Source organism: Palaemon carinicauda, chromosome 18, assembly GCF_036898095.1.
Source record: "Palaemon carinicauda isolate YSFRI2023 chromosome 18, ASM3689809v2, whole genome shotgun sequence".
In the NCBI taxonomy this organism is placed as follows: domain Eukaryota; kingdom Metazoa; phylum Arthropoda; class Malacostraca; order Decapoda; family Palaemonidae; genus Palaemon; species Palaemon carinicauda.
Genome location: NC_090742.1, coordinates 72,350,312 through 72,362,811, shown reverse-complemented (window position 1 = coordinate 72,362,811; position 12,500 = coordinate 72,350,312). Strand labels below are relative to the sequence as shown.

At 33.6% G+C, this 12,500-nt stretch overlaps 1 protein-coding gene across 1 annotated transcript in view; it reads right to left on the bottom strand.

Moving 5' to 3' along the window:
• Positions 1-12,500, bottom strand: part of LOC137657110 (transmembrane protein 45B-like) — an 88,022-nt gene that overhangs the window by 17,110 nt on the left and 58,412 nt on the right. The gene's annotated exons all lie outside the window — the stretch shown is intronic.

The following is a 12,500-nucleotide window of genomic DNA, read 5'->3' as shown; positions in this document are numbered from 1 at the left end:
GTTTAGTACGAAGAGAGCCCCTCTTAACGTTGTAAATTTATCTCTACTTAATCCTTGGTTTAGCCTGTGTCAGGATAAAGATTACAATGATAACTAGGTTAATAAAAGACATAAGTACACTTGTACATTTATTTGCCGATGTGGTAACGTCCCTGATTGGTGAATGCCAGACTGGGATTTGAGTCCCGCTCAAACTTGATAGTTTCATTGGTCGCTGCAACCTCACCATCCATGTGAGCTAAGGATGGGGATTTTGGGGAGCCTATAGGTCTATCTGCTGAGTCGTCAGTAGCCATTGCCTGGCCCTCCTTGGTCCTAGTTTGGATGGAGAGGAGGCTTGGGCGCTGATCATAAGTATATATGGTCAGCCTCTAGGGCATTGTCCTGCATACTAGGGCAATGTCACTGTCCCTCGCCTCTGCCATTCATGACCGGCCTTTAAACGTTTAAATTAAACCCAACTTGAATTTATTCTATTTTCATTTCATCATTGGACAGTACAAAGTTTCAGAATTCCTCGTTAAGTTCGCAAAATTTCTCTTTGCAGTTGTGTAGTGTAACATAGTGATAGCAAATCTATCTATGGAGTAAATCCTTTACTTGAACGAAATAATAAATGTTAATCAGATCAAAGATGGCTTGCTAAAAGTTGTAGCACTTACTTTTTTGTTAAATTGAGAAATATCACTTGGAAAAAATTAACGCATTATTATTAATATTATTATTATTATTATTATTATTATTATTATTATTATTATTATTATTATTATTATTATTATTAGAAGGTAAGCTACAACCCTAGATGGAAACGCAACATGCTATCCAAAGGCTCCAACAGGGAAAAATAGCCCAGTACGGAAAGGAAACAAGGAAATGAATACATTACAAGAGAAGTAATACAATCAAAATAAAATATTTTAAGAACTGTAACAACAATAAATTAAATCTTTCATATACAGTATAAACTATTAACAACAAAAAACAAGAGGAAGATAAATAAGATAGAACAGAGTGCCCGAGTGTACCCTCAAGCAAGAGAACTTAAATAGAATGTGAAATTTCGGCAGATGCTTTACAATCCAACTTTTCTGTATAATGTTCTATGAACATTATCCTATCATTCTTCACTCGTGTATTACTTGGGTCATAAATACTTTTATTTGAAGCAATTCTTGGAGTTTTAGCATATTGTAGTAATTCTACTAACTGGGTTGCCATGTCATGATTAAAAAGTGCACAATGCAGAATTCAAAAAGCGCCAAGTAGAAATTTTGGAATATTTGCAATGCAAAAGTTTAAGAACAGAATCAATAAGATAATTGCTAAATGCCTATGTATAAAATAGCAGTTGAGAAGAGAAAAAGGTGCCAAATTAAAACTAAAATATCGCTAACATGGCAACTCTGTTTAAAGGTTTAAAGGCTTAAAGGCTGCTCATAAATGGTAAAGGCAAGGGACAGTGACATTACCCTATCAAGCAGGACAATGCCCTAAAGACTGACCATATATACATATGAACAGCGTCTAAGCCCCCTCTCCACCCAAGCTGGGACCAAGGATGGCCAGGGAATGGTTGCTGATGACCCAGTAGATAGACATATAGGCTTCCCCAAACCCCCCATCCTTTGTTCACAAGTATGGTAAGGTTACAGCGACCAAAGGGAATAGCGAGATTGAGCCGGACTTGAACCCCAGTCTGGCTTTTACCAATGAGGGACGTTACCGCATCGGCCACCACAACGGTTCCTGTAGTCTTCAGCGTACATTATCATAAATTTTCCACGATTAAAATCGAATATCTCACTAGCCTGACTGACCTTTGGTTACTTGAAAAACTTTAAAAAAAAAAGCTGCTCAGATCCGCCTTTGGAGAATTTTTATATACTCCAAATACTTATGTTTCTTTCCACTGTCTCTCAGATAAATGCTCACAGGAATGTACCTCGGGTAACTCACGTTACACAATGAAACTGTCCGTCACTAAAGAATGCCCATCAAACAGGCGTCTCCCTCACGAGTCGTACAAAAAGTGCCATTTGTTTTTTCTCCATAACCAACACCCCCCCCCTACCTTACCTCACCATTCTTGTGTGTGTGAGTGCGTATGTGACTGTGTTGTGACGATTTCTTGAGAATGAAACGTGCCTGCCTCCTTTTTTTTTTTTTTTTTTTTTTTTTTTTTTTTTTTTTTTTTTTTTTTTTTTTTGTGTGTGTGTGTGTGTGTGTGTGACAGGATACTTATACCCTTCAGGTCACACCATACCCTTGTTTGATATTGCTGTGTGGGGATTCATGGCGTGTGTTTTTTTTTTTTTTTTTTTTTCCTGAACAATCGGGAATAGTAGTAAAAAAGGAAAACGATTAAGTTGTCACTAAGTTAAGAAACTTCTTATTTCTAGAATAACATTTTGGTAATCGACGATGAAGTTATGAAATTATTTCATAATCTAACATACTGTAAGTCTTTTAATAGTTTATATATGAAGGATCTGTTTTAATGTTGTTATTGTTCTTAAAATATTTTATTTCAGTTGTTCATTACTTCTTTTGTCGTTTATGTTTCCTTATTTCCTTTCCTCCCCGGGGTATTTTTTTCCTGTTGGAGCCCTTGGCTTTATAGCATCCTCCTTCTATCTATTGTTGTAGCTTAGCTAATAATAATAATAATAATAATAATAATAATAATAATAATAATAATAATAATAATAATAATAATGTCTTAAAAAGACTGCATCTACTGTAATTCAAGTAGGCAATTACACGATGTCTAACCTTTTGGTTAATGTCTGCGCGTTAATTACATATTCGTGTTGTTGTTTTGTAATTGTTTATATAATTCATCATAATGTACGATTATCATAAGTTCTTCGTCTCAGCATCCCATGTTTTTTTTTTTTTTTTTTTTAGAATTAAAGCTGACATGTTTTCAACTGGGATTATCGACTTTGTATTGATCGCTTTCCCAGAAAGCCCTTGTCATTCTACTTTTAAATATCACTAGGAGTGACGGGTTAGTTGTAAGTTAAAGCATCATAGTCCAAAAGTACAGATTTTATGCTGATAAGTTTTTACCTCTACAATAACATTTAATAATACTCTTATAACAATTTTCTTATGAAATTAGAAAACGCTGGACAATTTTGTATCATAACGACTAACAGAAATAGGGCTGAAATCTGAATGGTTTTATTTAAAACATAAGTAAGTTTTGCCTTTAATCATACTCTTATAACAGTTCTCGGTATTCTTATGAAATTAGAACAAGCTGGACAATTTTGGATCATAACGACAAGCAGAAATATGGCCGAAAGCCGAATGATTTTTTCAAAACATGAGTTCAACTTCGTGTGTTTAGTAACAACACAGAAATAAGAACTTTCGTTTTCTTACACAGCAACAAAATGAGAGGAATTAACAACACACTCGTATTTCGATGTTTGGTTTCTGAGTTTGATTGAGCGCAGGTTACTTGGCATTTTCTGACATTGATTTTCTCTTTTGTAAAGGTTAGTGTTATGGGTGTGGCTTTTACGGAGCCGAAATGAATTCATTTCTTGTTTTATTTTCTTCAAATTGTTATTCATCTTCATAATAGGTGTGATGAAAAAAAAAAACAGTTTAAAGAAGCATAGAGCATTTTGGTGTTCTCTCATACATGTGCATATGTGTATCTAGATGCACACATATTTATATGCAGAAGAACCACAGGGAAAATGAAAATACGGAATATACACTTAAGTCCTGACTAGCGGGTAAGGGAGTGTCATTGTTCTCTAAATCTCTATATGTATGTTCGTACTTTTGCTTTCCCTATAAATTGTAAGAAACCTCTCTCAATAAATCAGTCCTCTGATGAAGTATCACGAAACTAGTCAGGACTTAAGTGTATATTCCGTATTTTCATTTTCCCTGTGGTTCTTCTGCATCTGAGCATCACGTTTTCCTGTGATTTTTACGCATATATTTATATATATATATATATATATATATATATATATATATATATATATATATATATATATATATAAATGCATTTTATCCCAATAAGGATTCGGTTAAAGAAGAACACACACGTGTATATATATATATATATATATATATATATATATATATATATATATATATATATACATATATAAATATATGTATATACATATATGTATATATATACATATATGTATGTATATATATATATATATATATATATATATATGTGTGTGTGTGTGTGTGTGTGTGTGTGTGTGTGTGTGTGTGTGTGTGTGTGTGTGTGTGTGTAAGGCATTTTCCAAACAGGGATTTGGTTACAGTAGAACACAGCAGTCACTCCCATTTAGTCCTTAACATTTGAATCACAGATGAATTCCATCTGTAGTAAATCTAAAGGTTCCTTCTTTCACCTTAACAGGTGTAGGTATAGACAAACATAAGTACTCTCCCACATAAACATATGAAAATGCGTGTGTATTGTGTGTTTATGAATACTTGTATGTCTGTGTGCATGCATGAATGTATGTACTGTATGTATGTCTATGTGCACTTCTGTTATATGTTTACAGATGAAGTCAGAAACGATTAACCTACTTTCTGCCACACACGAAATGTAAACAAATTATTGATTAATGCAAGTTCTCGCAAATAAACAACATTCATTGGAATTTATATGTAACATCTGAGATAATAACTTGATGGAATTTAATTAACACCGTGTAAGGTGTAACGAACATAATCTAGTTTTCAAAGACATGAATTTCTTTAAGAACATTTTTTCCGTGACTCTGGTCTCTATACATCCTTTAAATTCCTTCATTATCACGTGTGACATTTAAATGGCAAGTCCGTATTGGCCTGGGATGCACAAGAATGTAGCGTCGCAAAGCATTCTTCCCCACCAATATATATGTATATATATATATATATATATATATATATATATATATATATATATATATATATATATCTATATATATATATACTGTACTGTATATATATATATATATATATATATATATATATATATATATATATATATATATATATATATGGCAGAAGTTGTGCTTATAGGATTTTGAGGTAATTTTGCTTTGCAAAGATATCACCGAAAATGGAAGATGACAGTAAAAATTCGCTTGAAGATTCATTGCCGATAGTTATTGTCTTACCACACATAAGAGCTCCGGACAGTGAGACACCAAGACGTTATTACGTAGAAGATTTCGTGGCATTTTGCTTAGAATTTACATTTCATAATAATTTCTAAATTGTTATGGAGAAGATGTTACCTAATTCCTTTTAACGTAGGGAAAATCTCGCATCAAAATTTTGGATACAGAAAAGTAATAAAGCTATTGCATCACTCATTTCAGAATGCTGAATTAGATGTGTTGCGCTATATAATTTCTCAAGTGATCTTAAACCATAAAAACGGGTTAGTTATGTATCTTATCATTTTGAATTACCTCTTTATATACAAATAGATTTGATTATTTAAAAATCTATATATGCAAGAGTTATCCTTTTATAATATTCCCATTATCATCAAAGCAACACTAAAAAATTGAATTTGTGCCTAATCATAACGTGATTGACCTTTTTTAAGGAGGAAAAATTACCATTATGATAGTTGACTGCCAAAAGAAGTGTGCCAAAATTAGAAACACAAAATTATCTGGGCTTGTAGTAGCCAATTGGAAACATCCCGGCCTGACAATGTGCTGGACGGGAGATCGAGCCCCGCTCAGACTTGAGAGTTTCTTGTAGTGTCTACAACCTCACCATCCTTGTAAGCTAAGGATTAAAGGTTTGGGGGAGCCTATCGGTCTACCTGCTGAGTTATCAGCTGCCATTGCCCGGCCCTCCCTTGTCTTAGCTTGGTTGGAGAGGAGGCTTGGGCGCTGATCAAGTGTACAGTATATATGGTCAGTCTGTAAGGCATTGTCACTGTCCCTTTAAACCTTTAAACCTTTAAATTCATTTATGATACTTATAATTAGATATATCTTAATCTGTACCTAGAAAATGCTTTATGGAATTAATTTGTATCTATACCAAGTCCGAAAGGAAGTCATTCAGTTAAGAATTTTAATGATTTAAGTTTTATACATTCAGTAGTTTTCTTCATTTCTTGCAGCATCATTTAGTAATACAGAACACCGTGAAATTAAAAACAGAATGAATGAATGCCTGACTTGATTTCATCCGTTTGTTTTGTGAATATTCTTTTTTGACAGGAGTATAATGTGTTACTTTCGTGTCTGAACTTTGATGTTCCATTCTAGAATAAGCCTTTTACATTTTTTTTTTTTATTTCAAGCATTGCGATATCAAATTGTATAAGAAAATACTAAATGCATTGTGTTTCATCTTTACACAAAATTACAAAATGGTGGCAAATTCGGGCAGTAATAAATTTCAATCTTTAAGATCTATTAGGAGAAAGCGGGAATGCTATGATATAATTCACGATAAAATTCAGAACCTATATTATGCTATCCATTACATGGTTTACTGACATACAGTTATGCAAAGCTCAAGGCTTTTGTAAGCCTCGCTGATGATAGTACTGGATCACTCGAATGCTACTGACAGACTCTGACTATAACGTAAAGGTGTTAACACCCAAGGCATTTTAAATGCCTTGATTTAGCTGGTCCCCAGGTAAAGTGCCTGAATTTATATTAAAAAAAAAAAGAAAAAAAATTATAATAATAATAATGATGATGATTGTAATAATAGTCATAATACATACATAGATACATACATGAATACATTATAAGCAATAAACATGACCGAAATCTTTCAACAGAAATTGCATTTTGCGGAGGAGAGAAAATAATAATGGTAATTTTTAAAGTATTTACATACGACAGGATGATTATGTACTTTATAATAATTATGTTTGTTCAGCTCCCAAAATGTTTAGCTTTTCCCGACGCAAGACGCAAGGCCACAAATACCATTAGATAATTAACATTCTCAGTCTCACGCTAAAGTGAACATATCAAGCCAGGACTCCACTGCCTCTTAAAATGCAACAGATAACCTCATTAATCTTGAGACTTGAGGGGAGCATTCTTTTATTCCATTTAATGTTCTCTTAATGAGCACAGAAGTGATAGATGACCATAGTTGTTTCTATGGTATATCATTTACCCCCAGATTACTTCCCGTCTACATTTTATCATTTACCCCCAGATTACTTCCCGTCTACATTTTCTCTCTGAAATTATACAATCTTACTGCTCCACTGATCCTGTGATAATTTCCAGATTTTCATGTTCATTAGCCAACAAAATTTATTGGAATATCTCTATTATTATTATTATTATTATTATTATTATTATTATTATTATTATTATTAGTTAAGCTACAACCCCAGCTGGAAAAGCAGGATGATATATGTCCAAGGGCTCCTACAGAGAAAAAGAACCTTGAGGAAAGAAAAATAAACTACAAGAAGAGTAATGAGCAATATATATATATATATATATATATATATATATATATATATATATATATTTATATTTATATATATATATATATATATATATATATATATATATATATATTAACAACAATAAGATCAAAATAGATCTTTCATATATTAACTATAAACAGAGACTTCTGCCAACTTATTCAACATAAAAATATTCTCAGTTAGTTTGAACTTTTTCATATCCAGAACTTGAGTGCACAACACAGACTGCTGGATGGCCATCGTTTTCACTTAATCTGAGTAATTATTATTATTATTATTATTATTATTATTATTATTATTACTCACTTGATGCATGAAGCGTAAAGCAGCAGATTGTTGTATATGCCTCCACGTGGGCAGGTAGTACAGAAGTTATTTCCGCTGAGAATTATGATGTTATTTTCATGCATGCTTCTTTTCTTGCAAAATCGGAAACCCTGTCTTTTGTCATTCTATTAACTGTTTAAAGGTTCAAAAGTCACTCATGAATGGCGGAGTACCAGTTAGGGCCAGGCAATGGCTGCTAATGACTCTACGGGTAGACCTGTAGGATCCGCCTAACTCCATCCCTATAGTCCATTTCTTTTAGCGAGTCATTTGCACAGACTCGCAGCGGTGCCCTTTTAGCTCGGAAAAGTTTCCTGATCGCTGATTGGTTGGACAAGATAATTCTAACCAATCAGCGACCAGAAAACTTTTCCGAGCTAAAAGGGTTGTGAGGTTGCAGACACTACTAAAAATTTTCGAACTTGCGTCCAACAAATTTCTGGGCAGGAAAGTTTCCAACAGGCTACCACGAAGAACCGGCTCTATCAGTTTTAGCATTTTTTCTTCATTTCAACCATCAGACAGGAAGTGACAAAAAGAAGGGGAAATCTTACTATCAGAATGTATTCCTCTGCTTGGCCTCCTGGCACCTGCCCTGTTTGTTTAATGTTATTTTTACTGTGTGTTTCACGTGCAAAGTAAGTCACCTTATAACACAAATGTATGTTAGAAGTAATCCTCCTTACTAAAAGGCAAAATTTTACCTTAGGGTGTTTTTCAACGAGTCCCATCTACAGCTGATAGAACTGATGGATATTCTAGATTTTATGCAAATTTATGGACTTGAGTTCTTCACAAGATTTTCCTGCAAGTAATCCTAGGATATCTCTCTGTGCTATTGTATAGACTTAACCTTCTCTTCTCGAGATATCAGAGTTATCTTTTCGTTGTACTCTTGAAAAATTCATGGTGTTTTGTATTGGATCGAAAAAGGGCTTTGTTTGACTTGCCCATAAATCTAAAAATTCAAGAAGGGTTCCTAATTAAAGCCAATAATATACTTAACATTGTGGGATGATCAGGAGCATCCATAACAAAGAATTATCGTTTGAATTGTGAAAAAAAAAAAACACTGGAGCACAGTCGAGGTAAACTTGAGAGCTGGGCACATAGAGACAAATGGCGTCATGATGGCGGTTGGCGCGAAGTCTCATACGAATGCATGTGATCTTTCATACTTAGAAAACGCCTTTATTAAAACAAAATGCAATGAGATAATGTCTTTTAATCATCTTAAACGATTTTTTCTGAATTTTTAGATTTAAGAAATACAGTATATTGTAAAAACATGACCTTTAATAGCTCGGAAACACACTCCGAACCCAGTCGATGACCCAGATTCGAAATCCACGCCAAAAAAAAAAAAAAAAAAAAATGAATCAATAAATAAATAAATAAATAGATAAACTGGTTTACAAAAGTTGCATGAAATCTCTCTCTCTCTCTCTCTCTCTCTCTCTCTCTCTCTCTCTCTCTCTCTCTCTCTCTCTCCCCTACCACTGGACTACTACGTTTGTTATTATGTTTCCATTAGGAACCTTTACCTCATCAGGGAAACCTTTTCTGAGAGCTTAACTTCTTTTCCAGTCTAGAGGATTTGATTAGTTTTAAGATATTAAATACTGATGTTTAAAAGAGAGTATTTTTTTCAGGATTTTGTTTTCGTTTTTGAAAGCTAGGAAGTGTAAGGTCACTAAAGTTCTTTTGAAAATTTGATTACTAGTCTCATACTAATCTATAACAATGAATACAATTATTGATTTAAAAAAAAAAAAAAGAAAAAAAAATTAAGCCAAAGAGGAAAACATTGTGTCACGATGTATTACACTAGCCGGAATTTGTATAATCAACATCATTGGTGATAAACATTTATTGTTTACATGACACAAAGGAAACATTTATGTAATTGTCATTATATTCTGCATCAATATTTAGTTTGAATCATTGCCAGGAGGTTTTGATGATTACGGAACTTGAATTTGATTTACTCTGTGAAGAATTCGAAATCATCACTATTATTATCATTATCATTACTTGCTAAGCTACAACCCTAGTTGGTAAATCAGGGCGCTATAAACCCAAGGGCTCCAACGGGAAAAATAGCTCAGTGAGGAAAGGAAATAAGGAAATAAACTAAAGAGAAGAAATGAACAATATGAAATACTTTAAAAACAGTAACAACATTAAAATAGATCTTTCATATATAATCTAGAAAAACTTAAAAAAAAAAAAAAAACAATAGGAAGAGAAATAGATAGAAAAGTGTGCTCGAGTGTACCTTCAAGCAAGAAAACTCTAACCCAAGACAGTGGAAAACCATTATTGCATGTACTCAAGTCTTGAAGCTTCATTAATAAATCAAAGAGAAATACTTTGTTTTCTGCATATGATTACTGTTGTAGATATTACAATCAAGTAATTAGGATTGTTGTGGCCTGATTGGTAACGTCTCTGCCTGGTGATCGTCAGTCGGGGGTTCGAGTCCCGCTCAAACTCGTTAGTGCCATTAGTGTCTGCAACCTTACCATCCTTATGAGCTAAGGAGGGGGGGGGGTGTTTGAGGGATCCTATAGGTCTATCTGCTGAGTCATCAGCAGCCACTCCCTGGCCCTCCCTGGTCCTAGCTTGGATGGAGAGGAGGCTTGGGCGCTGATCATATACTATATGGTCAGTCTCTAGGGCATTGTCCTGCTTGCTATGGCAATGTCACTGTCCCTTATCTCTGCCATTCATGAGCGACCTTTAAACCGTTAAACCTTTAATGTCACACTTAATTATCGGGGAATCTTATCTCAATGAAATTCAGGACTTCAGCTTGGATCTCATAATTTTATAATTTGTTATTTTTTAGCAAGAACTACTAGCTGTAACGTTAGTTTTATTTCATATTAAACAAAATATTCGGAAATTTTTTTACGTCATTGGAATAGCATCAAGATCAAAATTTGCTTTTAGAATGATCTATAGTCTTTGGCGGTAGGCTATAACAAAAGATGGAAATTATTTGCAACTTGGCATCACTTTTCCGAAACACCTTTATCTGAATCTGTAAAACCAAAGGGTGATATTACACAGAGTTCATTTTTTTTTATTATTGGTTAAACATTTAACTTTAATGATATATAATCGTGAAAGGACTGTTACGAACAGGTCCTTAACCATCTATCACATATCTAAAAAGAATAAAGGAAAATCATACAGCAACCACATTGTCAATGAAAAGCCATCCTGAAGCCATTACTAAAGCATCAGGAGTTTTAGTTGTTGTAATTATGTTGCAATTTAAGCTTAAATTCAGGTGGAAAAGAAATGACGTTCTGAAAGCCCACGGATAATACCATCGATTAATCAAAGACTCAAAGGAAGCAGCGGCGCAAGAAAAGTGAGAATACAACGGAGAGATAACTTGTTGGGTGTGGCAAGCGGTAATTGCCAAATTTCCGCCCCTTTCTATTCCCCCTGCTAGCCCTAACCCCACCCACCCCCCTTTTTGTGGGGAGGGGGCCAAGCTGCCCGTCACATCCTGTCTCGCCACCTTCCATTCCCAAATGCTTCGTTTGGAATCCTCCCCTTCTTTGCCTTTCGAGCGCTTATCCCCTTCTTCCCCTCTGTAAGGTTGAATTAAGAATGCAAATTCCAGAAGTGTCCCCAATGCCTTGATGTACCAATGAACTCTGGGCGGAGACCTTTATTTCCTAGACTGTTTCGTTCAGTAGGTGAAGCAATTTTGTTTGCTCGCTGTTTATTTACGAGATATTCTCAGACTTACTGGTGTGAAATGATTCATTGCAGATTTCGATGCGTAAAAGTGTACTCTCTCTCTCTCTCTCTCTCTCTCTCTCTCTCTCTCTCTCTCTCTCTCTCTCTCTCTCTCTCTCTCTCTCTCTCTTTCTGCTTAAGAGGAAAAGGACTCACATTTTCTTTTAAATATAGACACATTTGTCAGTAGCTTGTTATTGCAATTTTAAATGTTTTCAGAAAACTCGAGTTTAATTTTAACAGTTCTCTCTCTCTCTCTCTCTCTCTCTCTCTCTCTCTCTCTCTCTCTCTCTCTCTCTCTCTCTCTCTCTCTCTCTCTCTGTGTGCTTAACAGGAAAATGGACGCAGACAATTTTCTAAATATAGATATATATGTCAGCAGCTTGTTGTTTTTGCAACTCAGCGCAGATTGCAGAACACGGGATCTTGCTGTACTTGCATCCATTACTCACTTGCTTGGTGACATGTTTTTCTTTTTAAATGATTCCGTTAGTGAACCATCACTGTTCTTTATTCTATCTATCTATCTATCTATTGTTATTATTATTATTATTACTATTATTGTTGTTGTTGTTGTTGTTATTGTTATTGTTATTGTGATTATTATCAATATTATTATTATTATTATTATTATTATTATTATTATTATTATTATTATTATTATTATTGTTGTTTTTTTTGTTATTGTTATTATTATTATTATTATTATTATTGTTGTTGTTGTTGTTGTTGTTGTTGTTATTGTTATTGTGATTATTATTAATATTATTATTATTATCATTATTATTATTATTATTATTATTATTATTATTATTATTATTATTATTCTTTTACTGTAGTTGATATTCGTTTCATGAATATACCTAAAATTATCAGTATAATATTCCTGAAATGTCTTCAGAATCCTCGATTTTAGTTTTTCCAGTTTATTTCTTGACTT